Below are 22,882 nucleotides of genomic sequence, written 5' to 3'. Positions count from 1 at the left end.
ACGTTCTAATAGTTCTTGCAGTTGGCTTTGCAGTTCTTTCATCTCGCTGGGTGCGAGTCTATAAGGAGCACGAGCTATTGGTGCAGCTCCTGGTACAAGATCTATTTGAAATTCAACAGATCGATGTGGAGGTAATCCCGGTAATTCTTTCGGAAATACATCGGGAAATTCTTTTGCGACGGGAACATCATTGATGCTCTTTTCTTCAGTTTGTACTTTCTCGACGTGTGCTAGAATAGCATAGCAACCTTTTCTTATTAGTTTTTGTGCCTTCAAATTACTAATAAGATGTAGCTTCATGTTGCCCTTTTCTCCGTAGACCATTAAGGGTTTTCCTTTTTCTCGTATAATGCGAATTGCATTTTTGTAACAAATGATCTCTGCTTTCACTTCTTTCAACCAGTCCATACCGATTATCACATCAAAACTCCCTAACTCTACTAGTATCAAGTCAATCTTAAATGTTTCGCTAACCAGTTTAATTTCTCGATTCCAACATATATTATCTGCTGAAATTAATTTACCGTTTGCTAATTCGAGTAAAAATTTACTATCCAACGGCGTCAATGGACAACTTAATTTAGCACAAAAATCTCTACTCATATAGCTTCTATCCGCACCCGAATCAAATAAAACGTAAGCAGATTTATTGTCAATAAGAAACGTACCCGTAACAAGCTCCGGGTCTTCCTGTGCCTCTGCCGCATTAATATTGAAAACTCTTCCGCGGCCTTGTCCATTCGTGTTCTCCTGGTTCGGACAATTTCTAATAATGTGGCCTAGTTTTCCACATTTATAACAAACTACATTGGCATAACTTGCTCCGACACTACTTGCTCTGCCATTACTCGTTCCGACACCATTTGTTCCTTTTGTTCTATTAACCCCTGGCCCGTAGACCTCACACTTCGCCGCGCTATGACCATTTCTTTTACACTTGTTGCAAAATTTGGTGCAGAACCCCGAGTGATACTTTTCACACCTTTGGCATAGCTGCTTCTGATTGCTGTTGTTGTTGTTGTTGTTGTTGTGGTTGTTATTGTTGTTGGGATGATTGTTGTAGTTGCTGTTGTTGTTGTTGTTGTTGTTGTTGTTGTTGTTGTTGTTGTTGTTGTTGTTGTTGTTGTTGTTGTTGTTGTTGTTGTTGTTGTTGTTGTTGTTTTTGTTGTTGTTGTTGTTGTTGTTGTTGTTGTTGTTGTTGTTGGGCCGTTTGTTGTAGTTGCGATTGATGTTGCGATTGTTGGGATAATTGTTGGGATAATTGTTGTAATTGCTGTTGTTGTTATATTGGTGATTCTTATCACCGTTTTTCTCCCACTTTCTTTTGACTTGCTTCACATTGGCCTCTTCAGCCGTCTGTTCTTTAATTCTTTCCTCAATCTGGTTCACTAGTTTGTGAGCCATTCTACATGCCTGTTGTATGGAGGCGGGCTCATGTGAACTTATATCTTCTTGGATTCTTTCCGGTAATCCTTTCACAAACGCGTCGATCTTCTCTTCCTCATCTTCGAACGCTCCCGAACACAATAGGCACAATTCTGTGAATCGTCTTTCGTACGTGGTAATATCAAATCCTTGGGTTCGTAACCCTCTAAGTTCTGTCTTGAGCTTATTGACCTCGGTTCTGGGACGGTACTTCTCGTTCATCAAGTGCTTGAATGCTGACCACGGTAGTGCGTACGCATCATCTTGTCCCACTTCCTCTAGATAGGTATTCCACCATGTTAACGCAGAACCTGTGAAGGTATGCGTAGCGTACTTCACTTTGTCCTCTTCAGTACACTTACTTATGGCAAACACCGATTTGACCTTCTCGGTCCACCGTTTCAATCCGATTGGTCCTTCGGTTCCATCAAATTCCAAAGGTTTGCAGGCAGTGAATTCTTTGTAGGTGCATCCTACACGATTTCCTGTACTGCTAGATCCAAGGTTATTGTTGGTATGTAGCGCAGCCTGTACTGCGGCTATGTTTGAAGCTAGAAAAGTACGGAATTCGTCTTCATTCATATTCACGGTGTGTCGAGTAGTCGGTGCCATTTCCTTCAAAATAGTCAAATGGAACAAGTTAATCATACAGAATATTAAGAGTAGTTAATGTTATTTCGTAGCATAATATGAACTCATTTATAAAAGCTTTTTTTTCATATTAGCGTTTTATAAGTTTAAATTCGGGTAGTACCTACCCGTTAAGTTCATACTTAGTAGCTAATATACAATTCAACTACTACAATTCTATATGAAAAACTGATTAAAATAATATTTCGCGTTCAAACTTTTATACAATATTTTACAAACTTGCAATACCGCTTATTTTACATAAAGCATGAAATATAGCACACAATAACTTTGATACAAGATAGTTGTGAAGATAATTCTAGCTAGTACACAAGTCGTTCAGCAAAGGCAATAAAGACACGTAATTCATACGTCCAGAAACAAGTCATGCATTCTGGTTTTACTAGGACTACTTCCCATCCTTGGTCTTGTGGAACATAACTGTTATGACCGTTGATAAGACAGCGTGTTGTAACGTCGTCAAAGGGACGAGGGTTACGTAATGACCAACAGTCTCGTAATAACCTAAAAACCTCATTTCTTACCCCAATTACCGACTCCGTCACTTATGGGAACGTTTTGTTTAATAGTTGTAGCCCGATGTTCTTTTTCTCACTTCGGTGAGAAGTGAACATTATTAACCCGTAAGCATAGCATGCTTCTTTATGTTGCATGTTAGCAGCTTTTTCTAAATCATGAAGTCCTATATTCGGATACATTGAGTCAAAATAATTTCTTAACCCGTTGCGTAAAATAGCATTTGGGTTCCCCGCAATATATGCGTCAAAGTAAACACATCGTAACTTATGGGTTTCCCAATGTGATATCCCCCATCTTTCAAACGAAAGTCTCTTATAAATCAAGACATTCTTGGAACGTTCTTCGAATGTCTTACAAACTGATTTCGCCATAAATAGTTGTGCCGAAGAATTCTGACCGACTCTAGACAAGATTTCATCAATCATGTCTCCGGGTAGGTCTCTTAAAATATTGGGTTGTCTATCCATTTTGTGTTTTTATACTGTAAAATAGACAAGAGTTAGATTCATAAAAAAAAAAATACTTATTAATACAAGCAATTTTTACATATATCATAAAGCATAAGCACACTATATTACATATATTACACCACACGAATACAACTATCTTATTCCGACTCGCTCGTTTCTTTTTCTTCGGTTTTGGTTCGTTTTGCCAAGTTTCTAGGGATATATGATGTTCCCCTAATACGAGCTGTCGTTTTCCACAACGGTTTAGAAAAACCTGGTGGTTTAGAGGTTCCCGGGTCATTGTTACAACTTAAGGGCTTCGGGGGTTGACGATACATATAAAGTTCATCGGGGTTGGATTTAGATTTCTCTATTTTTATGCCCTTTCCCTTATTATTTTCTTTTGCCTTTTTAAATTCAGTTGGGGTAATTTCTATAACATCATCGGAATTCTCGTCGGAATCCGATTCATCGGAGAATTGGTAATCCTACCAATATTTTGCTTCCTTGGCGGAAACACCATTGACCATAATTAACCTTGGTCGGTTGGTTGAGGATTTTCTTTTACTTAACCGTTTTATTATTTCCCCCACCGGTTCTATTTCCTCCTCCGGTTCCTCCTCTTCCGGTTCTGATTCTTCTTCCGGTTCCTCTTCGGGAACTTGTGAATCAGTCCAATATATATTCGACTCTTCGTTATTATTAGGAGAGTCAATGGGATTTGTGCTAGAGGTAGACATCTATCACACAATATCAAACATGTTAAGAGATTAATATATCACATAATATATATATATATATGTTAATAATATATAGTTTCCAACAAAATGTTAAGCAATCATTTTTAAAGAAAACACGGTCGAAGTCCAGACTCACTAATGCATCCTAACAAACTCGATAAGACACACTAATGCAAATTTTCTGGTTCTCTAAGACCAACGCTCGGATACCAACGGAAATGTCCCGTTCTTATTGATTAAAAACGTTCCATATTAATTGATTTCGTTGTGAGGTTTTGACCTCTATATGAGACGTTTTTCAAAGACTGCATTCATTTTTAAAACAAACCATAACCTTTATTTCATAAATAAAGGTTTAAAAAGCTTTACGTAGATTATCAAATAATGATAATCTAAAATATCCTGTTTACACACGACCATTACATAATGGTTTACAATACAAATACGTTACATCGAAATCAGTTTCTTGAATGCAGTTTTTACACAATATCATATAAACATGGACTCCAAATCTTGTCCTTATTTTAGTATGCAACAGCAGTAGCTCTTAGTATTCACCTGAGAATAAACATGCTTTAAACGTCAACAAAAATGTTGGTGAGTTATAGGTTTAACCTATATATATCAAATCGTAACAATAGACAACAAGATTTCATATTTCAATACACATCACATACATAGAGATAAAAATCATTCATATGGTGAACACCTGGTAACCGACATTAACAAGATGCATATATAAGAATATCCCCATCATTCCGGGACACCCTTCGGATATGATATAAATTTTGAAGTACTAAAGCATCCGGTACTTTAGATGGGGTTTGTTAGGCCCAATAGATCTATCTTCAGGATTCACGTCAATTAGGGTGTCTGTTCCCTAATTCTTAGATTACCAGACTTAATAAAAAGGGGCATATTCGATTTCGATAATTCAACCATAGAATGTAGTTTCACGTACTTGTGTCTATTTTGTAAATCATTTATAAAACCTGCATGTATTCTCATCCCAAAAATATTAGATTTTAAAAGTGGGACTATAACTCACTTTCACAGATTTTTACTTCGTCGGGAAGTAAGACTTGGCCACTGGTTGATTCACGAACCTATAACAATATATACATATATATCAAAATATGTTCAAAAATATATTTACAACACTTTTAATATATTTTGATGTTTTAAGTTTATTAAGTCAGCTGTCCTCGTTAGTAACCTACAACTAGTTGTCCACAGTTAGATGTACAGAAATAAATCGATAAATATTATCTTGAATCAATCCACGACCCAGTGTATACGTATCTCAGTATTGATCACAACTCAAACTATATATATTTTAGAATCAACCTCAACCCTGTATAGCTAACTCCAACATTCACATATAGAGTGTCTATGGTTGTTCCGAAATATATATAGATGTGTCGACATGATAGGTCGAAACATTGTATACGTGTCTATGGTATCTCAAGATTACATAATATACAATACAAGTTGATTAAGTTATGGTTGGAATAGATTTGTTACCAATTTTCACGTAGCTAAAATGAGAAAAATTATCAAATCTTGTTTTAACCATAACTTCTTCATTTTAAATCCGTTTTGAGTGAATCAAATTGCTATGGTTTCATATTGAACTCTATTTTATGAATCTAAACAGAAAAGTATAGGTTTATTGTCAGAAAAATAAGTTACAAGTCGTTTTTGTAAAGGTAGTCATTTCAGTCGAAAGAACGACGTCTAGATGACCATTTTAGAAAACATACTTCCACTTTGAGTTTAACCATAATTTTTGGATATAGTTTCATGTTCATAATAAAAATCATTTTCCCAGAATAACAACTTTTAAATCAAAGTTTATCATATTTTTTAAGTAACTAACCCAAAACAGCCCACGGTGTTACTACGACGGCGTAAATCCGATTTTACGGTGTTTTTCGTGTTTCCAGGTTTTAAATCATTAAGTTAGCATATAATATAGATATAGAACATGTGTTTAGTTGATTTTAAAAGTCAAGTTAGAAGGATTAACTTTTATTTGCGAACAAGTTTAGAATTAACTAAACTATGTTCTAGTGATTACAAGTTTAAACCTTCGAATAAGATAGCTTTATATGTATGAATAGAATGATGTTATGAACATCATTACTACCTCAAGTTCCTTGGATAAACCTACTGGAAATGAGAAAAATAGATCTAGCTTCAAAGGATCCTTGGATGGCTTAAAAGTTCTTGAAGCAGAATCATGACACGAAAACAATTTCAAGTAAGATTTCCACTCGAAATAAGATTGTTATAGTTATAGAAATTGAATTAAAGTTTGAATATGATTATTACCTTGTATTAGAAAGATAACCTACTGTAAATAACAAAGGTTTCTTGATCTTGGATGATTACTTGGATTGGATTTAGAAAACTTGGAAGTAAACTTGCAATCTTGGAAGTATTCTTGATTTTATGAAACTAGAACTTTTGGAATTTATGAAGAACACTTAGAACTTGAAGATAGAACTTGAGAGAGATCAATTAGATGAAGAAAATTGAAGAATGAAAGTGTTTGTAGGTGTTTTTGGTCATTGGTGTATGGATTAGATATAAAGCATATGTAATTTTGTTTTCATGTAAATAAGTCATGAATGATTACTCATATTTTTGTAATTTTATGAGATATTTCATGCTAGTTGCTAAATTATGGTTCCCACATGTGTTAGGTGACTCACATGGGCTGCTAAGAGCTGATCATTGGAGTGTATATACCAATAGTACATACATCTAAAAGCTGTGTATTGTACGAGTACGAATACGAGTGCATACGAGTAGAATTGTTGATGAAACTGAACGAGGATGTAATTGTAAGAATTTTTGTTAAGTAGAAGTATTTTTATAAGTGTCATGAAGTCTTTAAAAAGTGTATGAATACATATTAAAACACTACATGTATATACATTTTAACTGAGTCGTTAAGTCATCGTTAGTCGTTACATGTAAACGTTGTTTTGAAACCTTTAGGTTAACGATCTTGTTGAATGTTGTTAACCCATTGTTTATTATAACAAATGAGATGTTAAATTGTTATATTATCATGATATTATGATATATAATATATCTTAGTATGATATATATACAGTTAAATGTCGTTACAACGATAATCGTTACATATATGTCTCGTTTCGAAATCATTAAGTTAGTAGTCTTATTTTTACATATGTATTTCATTGTTAATACACTTAATAATATATTTACTTATCATTTAACATAATTAACCAAGTGTATCAATATCTTAATATGATTCATATGTACCTAGTAAGACGTTGTTATAACGATAATCGTTATATATATCGTTTTCGAGTTTCTTAAATTAATAGTCTCATTTTTATGTATATAACTCATTGTTAAAATACCTAATGAGATACATACTTATAATAAAATCATGTTAACTATATATATAACCATATATATGTCATCGTATAGTTTTTACAAGTTTTAATGTTCGTGAATCACCGGTCAACTTGGGTGGTCAATTGTCTATATGAAACCTATTTTAATTAATCAAGTCTTAACAAGTTTGATTGCTTAACATGTTGGAAATACTTAATCATGTAAATAACAATTTCATTTAATATATATATATATATATATAAACATGGAAAAGTTCGGGTCACTACAAGTTTATCGAAAGGTAATATTCGGAGCAAGTATACTGGACGTGTTGCTTTCCTAATACAAAGTTAGCAAGTAGGTGACACAAAACCGCAAGTTTTGAGCTAAAATTTTCAAATATGAAACCCACCAAACCCACAAAAACAATTTGAAACACCGGTGAAGGGTTATTCCGGAAAACTTATCTAGGGTAAAAACTAGATTTAATTTTCAAAAGATCAAATGTTTTCATAAATATCCAATTTCCTAAAGGATCTAAATTTTTATAGTCATGTGGGACTGTAAACCATATCGTTACTACCATTGTTTATACCGCCGTAAAGAAATCACTGATGTACAAAGTGTGAAGAATAAAGAAGTGATTCTAGTATTTCAAGACTATATTGCTTGAGGACAAGCAACGCTCAAGTGTGAGAATATTTGATAATGCTAAAAACGAACATATATTTCATAGCAATATTCCTCAAGAAAGACAAGCTTTTAGTTGCAATTGTTCTATTTACAAGTGATATTCGTTTAAATAATAAAAGGTGAAGACAAAAAACAGATTCGACGAATTGAAGACGCAAAGGTCCAAAAAGCTCAAAAGTACAAAATACAATCAAAGTGGTTCCAATTATTGATAAGAAATGTCTCGAAATTACAAGAGTACAAGATTCAAATTGCAAAGTACAAGATATTAAATTGTACGCAAGGACGTTCGAAAATCCGGAACCGGGACCAGAGTCAACTCTCAACGCTCGACGCAACGGACTAAAAATTACAAGTTAACTATGTATATAAATATAATATAATATATAATTAATTCTTAAAATTAATATATATATTATAATATATTTATAATTCGTCGGCAAACAAAGAGCCAAAGCTGGGTGAGCTGTAATTTCAAACTCCGCGACTTGCGGAGTTTGAAGAAGGAAAATGCCGCGAGTCGCGGAGTTCCCCTGGACTCAATTCCCTATAAAAGCCAACGCAGTTCGACGAGTTTTAATATCATATAATCTATCTCTCTCTCAATATATACATAATATATATATATATATATATATATATATATATATATATATATATATATATATATATATATATATATATATATATATATTATATTTTAATTTTAATTTTAATTTTAATTCTAATAATAAGGGTATGTTAGCGAATGTTGTAAGGGTGTAAGTCGAAATTCTGTCCGTGTAACGCTACGCTATTTTTAATCATTGTAAGTTATGTTCAACCTTTTTAATTTAATGTCTCGTAGCTAAGTTATTATTATGCTTATTTAATCCGAAGTAATCATGATGTTGGGCTAATTACTAAAATTGGATAATTGGGCTTTGTACCATAATTGGGGTTTGGACAAAAGAACGACACTTGTGGAAATTAGACTATGGGCTATTAATGGGCTTTATATTTGTTTAACTAAATGATAGTTTGTTAATGTTAATATAAAGATTTACAATTGGGCGTCCCTATAAATAACCATATACACTCGATCGGACACGATGGGCGGGGTATTTATATGTACGAATAATCATTCATTTAACCAGACACGGGAATGGATTAATAGCCACTAGAATTATTAAAACAGGGGTGAAATTATGTACAAGGACACTTGGCATAATTGTTAACAAAGTATTAAAACCTTGAGTTACACGCAGTTGATAACCTGGTGTAATTATTAAACAAAGTATTAAAATCTTGTTACAGTTTAAATCCCCAATTAGTTGGAATATTTAACTTCGGGTATAAGGATAATTTGACGAGGACACTCGCACTTTATATTTATGACTGATGGAATGTTATGGACAAAAACCAGACGGACATATTAAATAATCCGACAAAGGACAATTAACCCATGGGCATAAAACTAAAATCAATACGTCAAACATCATGATTACAGAAGTTTAAATAAGCATAATTCTTTTATTTCATATTTAATTTCATTTATTTCATATTTAATTGCACTTCTAATTATCGCACTTTTATTGTTATTGTATTTAATTGCACTTTTAATTATCGTACTTTTTAATTATCGCAAGTTTATTTTATCGCACTTTTATTTATCGCAATTTCATTATCGTTATTTACTTTACGCTTTAAATTAAGTCTTTTATTTATTTAATATTTTACATTTTGTTTTAACTGCAACTAAAGTTTTTAAAATCGACAAACCGGTCATTAAACGGTAAAAACCCCCCTTTATAATAATAAAATTACTTATATATATATATTTGTATTTTTATAAAATAAAACTAATATAGCGTTAAGCTTTGTTTAAAAGATTCCCTGTGGACCGAACCGGACTTACTAAAAACTACACTACTGTACGATTAGGTACACTGCCTATAAGTGTTGTAGCAAGGTTTAAGTATATCCATTCTCTAAATAAATAAATATCTTGTGTAAAATTGTATCTTATTTAATAGTATTTCCTAGTAAAATATAAGCTATTTCATATACACCTCGCATAACATCACACATACTTTTGGACTTTCAAGCAATTAATGAGATGTAATTGTGAGCCATTCTTTTCACCATAAATCATTATAGGTTCACCATCAGCAATAGGAATACGAATAGCCTTTAGGTCACAGACCACCTCGGCTTTGTTATCAGCTAACCAGTCCATTCCAACCACAAGGTCAAAACTTCCCAGTTTAATAGGTATCACATTAATGCTAAAAGGCTTACTTTCTAACGTCAAAGTACAATCATGATAAATCTTTTCAGCTCTCATCAAGTTACCATTCCCTAGTTCTATGGAATACACATTATCTAGGGGAGAAACAGGTTTCTTAACATTGTGACAAATATCCTTTGATATAAAACTTATATCAGCGCCAGTATCAAACAAAACATAAACAAGTTGATCATCAAGTGAAAACGTACCCGTGACTAGCTTTGGATCATCACGAGCTTCCGCAGAATTGATGTTGAACGCCCTTCCTCGAGCATTCCCATTGTTGTTCTTAGGACAGTCCTTCTTGAAATGACCCGGCTGTCCACAACCATAACAGTTCTTACCACCATTAGCATTGTTCGCGTTGCTTGCAGTACTGTTGTTATTGGTGTTGCCGTTGGGATTAACCTTGCAATCTTTTGACAAATGACCAAACTTCTTACAACGGTCACAATTTAGAACAGAACAATTTCCAGTATGATGCTTGCCACACTTCTGACATTGTGGCTTTTTGCCCTTATACCCGGAGTTATTTCCTGTGGTTCCAGTGTCGTTACGGTAAGAATCTTGCTTTTTGAACGGCTGTTGATTGAAATTCTTGTCCTGACCACCGTTCCACTTCCTTTTACCATCGTTTAACTTATTCTCATTCACTGTAGTACCCTTCCCTCTCTGGGCAATCTGATCCAACAGCAAACTAGCCATGTCAATAGCTTCCTGCACATTTGCGGGTTTTGAAGTAGTAACCCCGCCTTGAATGTTCTCACTCAGACCTTCAATGTACAGTTCTACCTTACGCCTTTTCGGAGTAACCATTTCAGGACACATTAACGCCAACTCAAAGAACCTCTTATTATAGGCCGTGAGATCGTTGCCTACTAACTTCAGCTCTCGGTACTCGCGTTCCATTTTCTTAACCTCGTTCTTCGAACAATACTCCTCGATCATTCTTTGCTTCAGAGTGTCTCAAGGTAGGGCATAAGCCTGATCATGACCCAGGGATTGAGCATAGTTGTTCCACCAGGTGAGCGCACTGTCTGTCAGTGTGCCCGTTGCAAAGCCTATCCTGTCGTTATCATTACAACCACTAATGCGGAAAACCGATTCGAGCTTCTCAAACCACCTAGTGAGACCAACTGGTCCCTCGGTTCCGTTGAAAGAATAATGCGGGTTGCAACTAGTGAACGTTTTATAAGAACATCCATTACGGCCTTGTATGCCGTTTCCATTAGTGTTGCTCGAGCCACCACGATCATTACTGTTTCGAGCGTGGTTGATTTCTCTCAGTAGTTCAGCTCTTTCAGCCGCGATTCCTTCGGCGACTGATAGTGCTCCAAATGAACATATATTTAGCAGCAATATCCTCCCAATATGTAAATTATTTAGTTGTAATTGTCCTATTTTAAGTTATAATCGTTTATATTAAATAAGTGCGAAGACAAAAGGCGAAAACGACGATTTGAAGACGCAAATGACCAAAAAGCTCAAATGTACAAGATACAATCCAAGTGGTTCAATTTATTGATGAAAAACGTCTAAAAATGACAAGAGTACAAGTTGCGGAACGCAAAGTACACGATATAAAATAATACGCAAGGACGTTCGAAAATCCGGAACCGGGACATGAGTCAACTCTCAACGCTCGACGCAACGGACTAAAAATTACAAGTCAACTATGCACATAAATATAATATAATATTTAAATAATTCTTAAAATTATTTATATATTATATTTATTTATATATTATGTCGGCAAAGCTAAGATCCAAATTGATGTGAGCTGGAAAATCAAACTCCACGACTCGCGGAGTTTGAAGGCCAAAAACTCCACGACTCGCTGAGTTTGAAAAATCAGAAATCCCTATAAAAGGCCATGCATTCTACCGAGTTTAAAAATATAAATAATAATAATAATAATACTCTTAATAAATAAATATATATAATATATATAGTATAGGGTAGTTTTATATTAGATTAGTTCGGGTTATGTAAAGGTTATTTTACGGGTTTTAAAGTCGGAGCTCTGTCCGTGTAACACTACGCGATAAATAATCAATGTAAGCTATGTTCTCCTTTTTAAATTGATGTCTCGTAGCTAAGTTATTATTATGCTTATTTGAGCTGAAGTAATCATGATGTTGGGCTAAAAATTAAAGACGGGGTAATTGGGTTTTGTACCATAATTGGGGTTTGGACAAAAGAACGACACTTGTGGAAATTAGACTATGGGCTATTAATGGGTTTTATATTAACTAAACAATACCTTGTTAATTTAATATACAAACTTATAATTTGACGTATTTATATATAACCACATACGCTTGACTGGGTATGGTGGGCGGGATATCTATAAATACCAATAATTATTCATTTTACCGGACACGGAACTGGATTAATAGTTAATAGACTTGTTGAAACAAGGGTGAATTACATTCAAGGGTAATTGGTGTAATTGTTAACAAAGTAGTAAAACCTTGGTTTACACGCAGTCGATAACCTGGTGTATTCATTAAACAAAGTATTAAAACCTTGTTACAATTCGAATCCCCAATTAGTTGGAATATTTGACTTCGGGAATAAGAATAATTTGACGAAGGCTTTCGCTCTTTATATTTATGACTGATGGACTATTATGGACAAATCCGTATGGACATATTAAATAATCCAGGACAAAGGACAATTAACCCATGGGCATAAAACTAAAATCAACACGTCAACCATCATGGTTACGGAAGTTTAAATAAGCATAATATATTTTATTTCATATTTCCTCGTACTTTTATTTATTGTCATTTTTATTATTGTTATTTATTTTATATTGTTATTTAAATATCGTCATTTACTATACGCTTCGCTTAAAATATAAATCGACAAACCGGTCATTAAACGGTAAACCCCCTTTTATATATTATTATATATAATTATATATATTTTGTACAAATATAGTTGTTTAAAAATATAGTGTGCAATAAGCCCGCTCCCTCTGGAACGAACCGGACTTCATAAAAACTATACTACTCTACGATTAGGTACACTGCCTATAGTGTTGTAGCAAGGTTTAGGTATATCCATTTTGTAAATAAATAATTAAAACTTGTGTAATATTTCGTCGTATTTCGTATTTAAATTAATACTATTTCGTACACCCCGCTGCACTTTTAATTATCGTACTTTTTAATTACCGCAAGTTTATTTTATCGCACTTTTATTATTCGCAATTTCATTATCGTTATTTACTTTACGCTTTAAATTAAGTCTTGTATTTATTTATTATTTTACATTTGGTTTTAACTGCGACTGAAGTTTTAAAATCGACAAACCGGTCATTAAACGGTAAAAACCCCCCTTTATAATAATAATATTACTTATATATATATTTGTATTTTTATAAAAGTAAACTAAAATAGCGTTAAGCTTTGTTTAAAGATTTTCCCTGTGGAACGAACCGGACTTACTAAAAACTACACTACTGTACGATTAGGTACACTGCCTATAAGTGTTATAGCAAGGTTTAAGTATATCCATTCTATAAATAAATAAATATCTTGTGTAAAATTGTATCGTATTTAATAGTATTTTCCTGCTGAAATTTAAAGCTATTTTATATACACCTCGCATAACATCAAGTATTTTTTGGCGCCGCTGCCGGGGACTTCGCTTCAAAGCCGGAAGCGCAACGCTAATTAATTAATTATAAAAAAAAGAGATTTTTATTTTAGTTTACTTTTATAAAAATACGTTTTTGTAAAAAAAAATATACATATAAATCTAGTTTTAAGATTTTTATTTATAAAATTATAAAGTAGTTCTATTTTTATTCTAATTTTTAAAAATATAAGTTTTTATTATATAAATATTTTAGATTTTAAAACAGAAAATATTAAACAGAAAATATAAATAAATAAAAAACGCGTCGAATTTTAAACAACCTGTCATTTGAATTCTGGAACCCCGCGACTCGCGGAGTTTGCAGCATGGAATACCGCAACTCGCGGAGACACTCTGACACCGACAGAAACCCTAACCTGCATTTAATTACGGGTAATTATTAATTATTATTATTATTAACCCTAATTTATTATTATTATTGTAATTAGTTTTACTTTTTATTTAATTTATATTTTAGTTAAATTAGTTTAATTAAATTGTAAAATTAATAGTTTTATAAAATAAATAATATAAAAATAATATTTTTATAAAAATTGTAATTTTTACAACTTTTTGTATATTTTTATATTTTGTCCCTTTTTAATCGTTTTAGCGTAATATTTGTATTTTTAGCTCATATTTAGTTTTAAACTTAGTTTTTGCCATAGTTATTTTTATTTATAGATTTTTAGGCTTTGCCGTAGAATTCCTTAAGTGTTTTTTAGACTAAGATTTAGGTACTTTAGAATTTTGCGACGCCTTTTTAAGTTTTAGTTTCTTTTTAAGTTATTTCCATTTGGGATATAGTTTTTCCTGTAAGCTTTAATATTTTTAGACGACTTTTACCTATGTATCAATTATCATTCCAATTAGTAATCTCAATTTGCGATTATAATTTTAAGTTAGTTGTAGTAATAAGGTTAGGTTAGTCAAGTATTTTTTAAGTGTTATAAATTTCTTTTATTTTTCCGTCACCTTTTATTTTTCAACCATTTTTCTTTTTCGACCTTTTTCGACACGCTCTTTTTCTTTCTTATTTCTCGCTATTCTAGTTTTAGGACATAGATTTTTATTCTACTTCTTATCTAAATTTCTTAAAATTACGAAAATTTATTTTAAGTGGTTAAATTGATAGACATCAAAATTTTCTGGTTCGTAGTAATAGTTGGATTTGTACGTGGACCGGGTTATTGGAGCCAAACAGTCCTCAATTATATTGAGACCAAACGAATCCTGCCCCTCTGCTGCATCTTTTGGCTATTCGAAACATGGGCAAAATCAGAAAAGTCTATTGATTGGATAACTTATTATAATTTTTCTTTTCTTTTAAAAACTAATAGGATATTCAGTGAATGCACCGAGCAAGACGTTCACCACCTTTTGTACGTTCACCACCTATAACTAGATCAAGACATTTAGCAAATATTACCACCGTTGATTTTTCTTTAGAATCGTCATCCAGTCGACCAAGTACTCCAGTTTAAATTTTCGATAATCCATTTTTTGAACCCGACCTCACAATTGAGAATCCGGAGAATATTCAGGAACGATTCGTAGATCCTGAACCATTAAATTTTCCTCCGGAACCACCAATCATTCAAACAGAGATTGTTGAGGAACGAACCATAAAATCAGAATCCTCTACTGATTCCAATTCAACAAATTCAATTATGGAGAATCTGGAACCTTTAAGTATGGAAGACCGAATGAGAGCTAAACGCACTGGCCAAGGTCACGCAATTACTCATCTAGACATTAATGCGCCAGATTATGAAATCAAAATACAAATTCTACACATGGTGACTAATCAATGCCAATTTAGTGGTGCGCCGAAGGAAGATCCAAATGAACATCTACGTACATTTAATAGGATCTGCACACTATTTAAAATCCAAGAAGTGGAGGATGAACAGATATATCTCATGTTATTTCCCTAGACTTTAAAGGGAGAAGCCAAAGATTGGTTGGAATCGTTACCTGAAGGGGCGATTGATACATGGGATGTTTTAGTTGAAAATTTTCTTAAACAATTCTTTCCTGCATCTAAAGCCGTAAGAATTCAAGGAGAAATTGTTACGTTCACACAGAAGCCGAATGAAACTCTATATGAGGCGTGGACTAGATTTGGAAAATTGTTAAGAGGATGTCCGCAACATGGTTTAGACACCTGTCAAATAGTACAAATATTCTACCAAGGATGCGACATCACTACAAGGAAAGACATAGATATAGCAGCTGGTGGTTCTATTATGAAGAAAACCGAAACTGATGCTTACAAAATTATTGATAACACTGCTTCCCACTCACATGAGTGGCACCAAGAAAAAGATATCGTTAGATCATCTAAAGCAGCTAGAGCCGATTCTAGCCATGACTTAGATTCCATTTCCGCAAAAATAGATGCTGTCGAGAGACGAATGGAAAAGATGACTAAGGATATTCACTCAATACGAATTAGTTGTGAGCAGTGTGGAGGACCACATTTGACAAAAGATTGTCTCAGTATTGAATTAACAATGGAACAAAGAGAGAATATTTCATACATAAACCAAAGGCCTGGAAATAATTATCAGAATAATTATCAACCGCCAAGACCGATTTACAATCAAAACCAGAATTATAACCGAAATATTCCATACAACAACCAACAAGGTCATAGCAATCAACAAGTATCCAATAATACTTACAACCAGCAAAGACCTAATTTTCAAAACAAACCACCACAACAAACCGATGATAAAAAGCCGAATTTAGAAGATATGATGACGAAGCTAGTTGAAACTCAAACGCAGTTTTTCACATCTCAGAAACAAACTAATGAACAAAATGCTCAAGCATTTAGAAATCAACAAGCTTCTATTCAAAATCTGAAACAAGAAGTAAGTAACCTAGCAAGGTTAATAGGTGAAAGAAAACCGAGAAGTCTACCTAGTGATACAAATGCTAACCTCCGGAATGAAACAGCTAAAGCTATTACCACAAGAAGTGGTACAACACTTAAACCACCTGAAATACCTGTAACTTCTGATGAAGCTATTCCTACTCCACAAGAACCACAACCTAATCAAGATAAGGAAAAAGAACCGGTAGTTGAAAAGGTTAATGAAGATAACACAGTTAAGGCTAAACCTTATGTTAAACCATACCAACCACCACTTCCTTACCCGAGTAAAATGAAGAAAGAGAAACTTGAAGCCGAGCAATCCAAATTCTTGGATATGTTTAAATAGATAAATGTAAATCTTCCTTTCATTGATGTGATTTCAGGAATGCCTAGATATGCTAAATTCTTGAAAGATCTAATCTCAAATAGAAAGAAAATGGAAGAACTCTCGGCTGTTACCATGAATGCTAATTGTTCAGCAGTGCTGTTGAATAAGATACCAGAAAAATTATCTGATCCAGGAAGTTTCACAATTCCATGTTTTCTGGGTAGTCTTAGTTCAATAGAAGCATTGGCAGACTTAGGTGCTAGTATAAATCTAATGCCGTATTCACTATACACTAAACTAGACCTTGGAGAATTGAAACCAACCAGAATAAGCATACAACTAGCCGATAGATCAATAAAATATCCTAGAGGGATAATGGAGAACATGCTAGTTAAAGTTGGTACTTTAGTATTTCCAGTAGATTTTGTTGTTCTAGACATGGAAGAAGATTCTCAAGTTCCTCTCATATTAGGAAGACCGTTCTTAAACACGGCTAAAGCAATGATAGACGTGTTCGGTAAGAAATTGACCCTAAGTATAGAGGACGAGAGTGTTACCTTTTCAGTTGATAGAGCAATGCAACAACCACAATCTGCAGATGATACATGTTATTATATTCAAACTATAGATGCACATGCAGAATTATTAGAAGAATTTCCAGAATTACAAGGAACAGGAGAATGTTCTTTAGGAGAAGGTAATGAACCAATTGATGAAGCTGAAATGTTAGCTTCACTTATAGCTAATGGATATGAACTAACAACAGAAGAAATTCAAATGCTAAAAGAAGAAGACAGATATCGATACAAATCATCGATAGAAGAACCTCCGAAATTAGAGTTAAAGCCACTTCCAAACCATTTGGAATACGCTTATTTACATGGTGAATCTGAATTACCTGTAATAATATCGTCTTCTCTTACTGAAAATGAGAAATCACAACTCATTTCTGTGTTGAAAGCTCATAAACCAGCCATTGCATGGAAGATTCATGATATTAAAGGAATAAGTCCTTCGTATTGCACACATAAAATCCTTATGGAAGAAGGTCATAAAACGTATGTGCAACGCCAACGAAGACTAAATACTAATATGCAAGATGTAGTTAAGAAAGAGATTATTAAACTGCTAGATGCAGGTCTAATTTATCCAATCTCTGATAGTCCATGGGTAAGCCCAGTTCAATGCGTGCCTAAGAAGGGTGGCATGAATGTCATTACAAATGAGAAAAATGAGCTTATTCCTACTAGGACTGTAACAGGATGGCGTGTATGTATTGATTATAGAAAATTAAATGACGCCACCAGAAAAGATCACTTTCCCTTACCTTTCATAGATCAAATGTTGGAAAGATTAGCCGGAAATAGTTACTATTGTTTTCTAGATGGATTTTTCGGATATTTTCAAATTCCAATAGCACCCGAAGATCAAGAGAAAACCACATTCACGTGCCCTTATGGTACTTTTGCTTACAAACGCATGCCATTTGGACTTTGCAACGCCCCTGCAACCTTTCAAAGGTGTATGATGGCAATTTTTCACGACATGATAGAAGAATGCATGGAAGTTTTCATGGATGACATTTCAGTCTTCGGTGATACATTTGAATCATGTCTAGCTAATCTTGAACGAATGCTTATTAGATACGAACAATCAAATCTAGTTCTTAATTGGGAGAAATGCCATTTTATGGTTAAAGAAGGCATCGTTCTTGGTCATAAAATTTCAAAAGAAGGAATTGAAGTGGATAGAGCTAAAGTAGATGTAATTGCTAAACTTCCACATTCCACCAATGTTAGAGGAGTTAGGAGTTTTCTAGGGCATGCCGGTTTTTACCGACGTTTCATAATTTTTTTTCTAAAATTGCCACTCCTATGAATAAACTCCTAGAAAAGGATGCTCCATTCATCTTTTCCGATGAGTGTATCAAATCTTTTAATATTCTTAAAGAAAAACTCACTAATGCACCGACCATGATAACACCAAATTGGAATCTACCATTTGAACTAATGTGCGATGCAAGTGATTTTGCAATGGGAGCCGTTTTAGGACAAAGGATTGAAAAATGATTTCAACCTATATATTATGCTAGTAAGACGTTACAAGGAGCACAAACGAACTATACAACTACTGAAAAAGAACTCCTTGCTATTGTCTTTGCTTTTGACAAATTTCGATCATATCTCGTTCTAGCAAAAACGGTGGTCTATACCGACCATTCTGCTCTTAGATACCTATTTTTGAAACAAGATGCTAAACCAAGATTAATCCGTTGGATCTTACTCTTACAAGAGTTTGATATTGAAATCCGAGATAAAAGAGGAGCAGAAAATCTCACCGCTGATCATCTTTCTCGTCTTGAAAATCCTGAGTTAGAAGTTCTAAATGAATCGGCCATACAAGACAACTTTCCTGATGAATATCTATTGAAGATAGATTATAAAGAAATCCCATGGTTTGCAGACTATGCAAACTATTTAGTATGTGGATTCCTTGAAAAAGGATTATCGTACCAAAAACGAAAGAAATTCTTCAGTGATATAAAACACTATTTTTGGGAAGATCCACATCTGTTTAAAAGTTGTCCCGATGGAATAATACGCCGATGTGTATTTGGAGATGAAGCTAGTAAAATTTTAAACCATTGTCACACAGGACCAATAGGAGGGCATTATGGGCCTCAACTAACAGCAAGAAAAGTTTATGATGCTGGATTCTATTGGCCTACAATTTACAAAGACGCACACCTTCTTTGCAAATCCTGTGATGCTTGTCAAAAGGCCGGAAAAATAAGTCAACGTGATGAAATGCCACAAAATGTCATACAAGTATGTGAAGTATTTGACATTTGGGATATTGACTTTATGGATCCATTTCCAAAATCTCATAATAATATATATATACTCATAGCCATTGATTATGTATCTAAATGGGCGGAAGCACAAGCTCTCCCAACTAACGATGCACGAGTTGTAGTCAACTTTTTAAAACGTCTTTTTGCAAGGTTTGGAACAACGAAAGCTTTAATAAGTGATCGGGGTACTCATTTCTGTAATAATCAACTTGAGAAAGTTCTTAAAAGATATGGAGTAACTCATAAAATCTCCACCGCATATCATCCACAAACAAGTGGACAAGTTGAAAATACCAACCGAGCTTTAAAACGTATTCTAGAGAAAACCGTAGGATCAAATCCGAAGGAATGGTCCATTAAATTGGAGGATGCACTCTGGGCTTTTAGAACAGCCTACAAAACTCCAATTGAAACCACACCTTTTAGACTTGTTTATGGAAAAGCATGTCATCTTCCAGTAGAAATTGAACACAAAGCATTTTGGGCTTTGAAGACATGTAATCTTGATTTACATGAAGCCGGACGTCTACGATTAAGTCAACTAAACGAATTAGAAGAATTAAGACATGAAGCATACGAAAATTCGTTAATCTATAAAGAAAGAACGAAGAAATGGCATGATAAAAGAATCAGAAGTTCAAAAGAATTTAAAGAAGGAGACAAAGTTCTTCTTTTCAATTCACGATTCAAGCTATTTCCTGGAAAATTGAAATCAAGATGGTCTGGACCATTCATAGTCAAAAGAGTTTTCCCATATGGAATGATAGAATTAATAAATTCAAATGGGATTGAATTTAAAGTTAATGGTCACAGAGTTAAACATTACATACATGGTCCGATGGAAGTCGACAACGAAGTTAATCACAATTTCGACACCACAGCTAAATAAGTGTGGGGAGAATCAAGTCTTTAAAGGATAATATGTATTTCTGTTAGAGTTAGATTGTCTGTTTTCGTGTAGTTCTCGAAAATAGAACCCGAATGGTCTTTCCCTAGCAGACCCTAAAGAACTAGTCTTCTCCCCCCATTCTGAATTTTTATTTTTTTTAGAAAATGAAGACTGCCTGTGAACTAAACCATGGTCTAATGCTACACGCTTTGATCACTAAACGTAATAATGACACACTTCCGAGTGAAATAGTATCAGTAATCAGAGAAAGATTGGACGGAGTTAGAAAAGAATCCAGATGCGAATATAATAAGTTACAATTTGGTAAAGGAAAATCAAAATCCGCAGCGAAAAGAAGAGCACGACACCTAGAAAGATGTCACAAATGCGGAAAATGGTCACATGGAGGTAAATGTTCAAATCAAACCTATTCAAACACCGAATTTGTTACTTTATGCAGAGACGGACCGTTCATATGTTTAGAAGAAAAGACACTGAATGCTCGAGGTTACGCCTATGTAGCTATGGAAAACCAATTAAACCGACTATCTTATGAATGAGATAGATCATATAACTACGAAATCTATTTCACAGGTATGTTTGTACAGTTTTTATTTTATTTTTTTATTTTTAACCTTTTGATAATAAACGCTAATTTGTTCGCTATAAAGTATTAAATTGGTATTGAATAAAATTAGGTTTGGCGACCGAAATTATTGATATCATTCAAAAATTTATTACATCACTGCGAAATTTAACGTTTATTCTTAAGGTATAAATATCTTTAATCAATCAACCCAAAATATTTCAAAAATTCGTCATGAGTTAAATTAGGTCTTGGAACCGAAATTACTTTACCGAAAAGAGGGGCGCATATTTTTGATAATATTTGATTGATTAAAGTGGGATAAAAAGCCAAAAAAAATTTTAATTTTATTTTTACCATGTTTTTAAAATTAATATATAAATCTTAAATTAATATTGTAAACTTTGTAAAAACAATATATTTAAAATTGTAAATATTTAAAAAATTAATATAAGTTTGGTGTGAATTTATAATATGAATTTTTAAATTAAGTTTGGTGTGAATTTTTAATTTTTAAAATATAAATTTTAATTTTATGCATTTCAAATTTTAAAGTTTGGTGTGAATTTTTAATATTAATTTTGAATTTTATATTTAAATTGTGTGAATTTAAAAACAAAAATTTACTTTATCTCATTAAGTTAAAAATATGATTTTTAAAATTCGTCGTAAGTTGAAGACTAGGTCTTTGAACCGAAATTGCTTTACCCAAGGGAGGGACGAGAACTTTTATTATCATTATTTTTAATCTTATTGAATTAAGATATACCAAAAACATTAAAAAACCAAAAATCTTAGCTTTTAAAACAATCGCTACAAAAAGACAAATTTTAAAATTTTGTCGAAGGACGGACTAGGACATCGATCCGAAACGACCTCGTCCTAAATAACAAGGGAAACAAAATTTTAAAATTAATTACTTAATTGTTTTAATTAGTATAAGATATATAAAAAAAAAAAAATAACAAACTCCGCGACTCGCGGAGTTTGAAGGGTAAAAACCCCGTGACTCGCGGAGGGACCAAAAATCAGAAGAAAAAATAAAAACGCAGAACTGATCAGTTGCACACCACAAACACACCAAATACTGCGAAATACTGCGCAAAAACCCCAAAAAAACACCCCCAAAATCACAATTTTTAACCATTAATCATCAAATCTTTTACTAAAATCATGTTGAGAAGGATGCTATCAAGGAATTACTCAAGAAAAATGGTAAATTTCTACACCTAAACACCATTTAATCCGAAAAGTAGTGTTCTTGAGCAATTTTATACCCAATTTGATTTTGATGCTTTTTAGTGTAATTATGCTTAAATTGTTTATGTATTATGCTTGTATAACCTAGATTGATGCTATTTAAGATGATTAGAAGACTTAAACTTCAAATTTTGAGTAATCTAGGGTTTGTGTTCTTGAGCAAATTTGGGGCTTTTTGATATAAACAGGTTATGGCCAATTTTTGTCATAAATTGTTGCTAAATTAAGTAGTGTAACATGTTTAGGTAGTTAAATGATCCAAATTTTGAGCCTAAACATGATTTTGAGAATTAAAGTGGACTTTTTCAAGTC

This window comes from Rutidosis leptorrhynchoides, chromosome 3 (assembly GCF_046630445.1).
Source record: "Rutidosis leptorrhynchoides isolate AG116_Rl617_1_P2 chromosome 3, CSIRO_AGI_Rlap_v1, whole genome shotgun sequence".
Taxonomy (NCBI): Eukaryota; Viridiplantae; Streptophyta; class Magnoliopsida; order Asterales; family Asteraceae; genus Rutidosis; species Rutidosis leptorrhynchoides.
This window is presented reverse-complemented; position numbering follows the sequence as displayed.